This window comes from Gavialis gangeticus, unplaced genomic scaffold (genome assembly GCF_001723915.1).
Source record: "Gavialis gangeticus isolate Ggan-Ray unplaced genomic scaffold, GavGan_comp1, whole genome shotgun sequence".
Classification (NCBI taxonomy): Eukaryota; Metazoa; Chordata; order Crocodylia; family Gavialidae; genus Gavialis; species Gavialis gangeticus.
This window is the reverse complement of record NW_017728993.1, coordinates 22,935,242-22,936,137: the sequence shown is the minus strand read 5'-3', so window position 1 is coordinate 22,936,137 and position 896 is coordinate 22,935,242. Positions and strand designations below refer to the sequence as shown.

The window sequence follows — 896 nt, the reverse complement described above, 5'->3', positions numbered from 1 at the left end:
CCCCCCCAAAAGCCCCCTAATTGCCCATTCTGATATTGCATAGGAAGAGATTACTCACATCTGTCATAGTTAAGTGGGAACACCGCGAGTCTCGTCTCAACAAAAGCCCTCTCGGTGTCAGGCTGCCGCCACTCCTCCCAGCGCCAGCATCCTCACGGCTTCACGGGGAGGAAGGAGACCCCCAGCCGCCCCTCGCGGCTCTGCCCCTGGAAGGGGGAAACACGACACAACAACCCAGGGGATGGGATCTCTCGCCCGGCTTCCTGCAGATCAACGACGCTTTGGAGCGGGGCAGATCTGCACCGAGATAGACTGAGCAGATGGGGAGATGTGCGGCTACATCCCCCCCACCCCAGCCAATCAGGAGCCCGCAGCACGGCCCCTGCTGCCCTTGCCCCTGGGCCCCCACCTCCTGGGGGGCCAGAGCCCGGCGTGCGGGGCAGGGGGGACGGGGTGTCAACACATCACACACCCGCACGTGTGTGCGTGCGGACACATCCGCTCCAGATAGACCCGGGAGTATCAGCACCCCTTATCAGCGCCTGCCCATCCGTCTGCAGGCGCGGCCGGGCTCTCCGCGCCTCTGTCCCCGCCGGATTCAAGCCCAGGCAGCGCGTTTGTGGGAATGCTGAGCTTCCTATAGAAATATAGCCACGGCGTGCACCGACTGGGAATGCCAGTCCTCTTCTTTTCCTTTTTCCTCTCTTCTCTCCTCTGTCCTCTACCCTACACTAACGGACTCTTTATTCTCTTTTGTGTGGGCTGCTCTGTAATATAATAGCACTCTCTGTTTCTTCTAGTCTGTTCTACTCCAATCCTATCCTGGTCTTTAGTCTACATATTTGGGGTGCTCTATAATATAATATTTCTCTCTTTATGTCTTCTATTCTCTTCCG

General features: G+C 57.8%; 1 long non-coding RNA gene across 1 annotated transcript in view; it reads right to left on the bottom strand.

The window, feature by feature from the left end:
* Nucleotides 1–896, bottom strand: part of LOC109286681 — a 37,139-nt gene that overhangs the window by 17,219 nt on the left and 19,024 nt on the right. The window contains exon 2 of the long non-coding RNA XR_002094648.1: nucleotides 59–206. This is a non-coding gene — a long non-coding RNA (uncharacterized LOC109286681). The remainder of the gene's footprint in view (nucleotides 1–58; nucleotides 207–896) is intronic.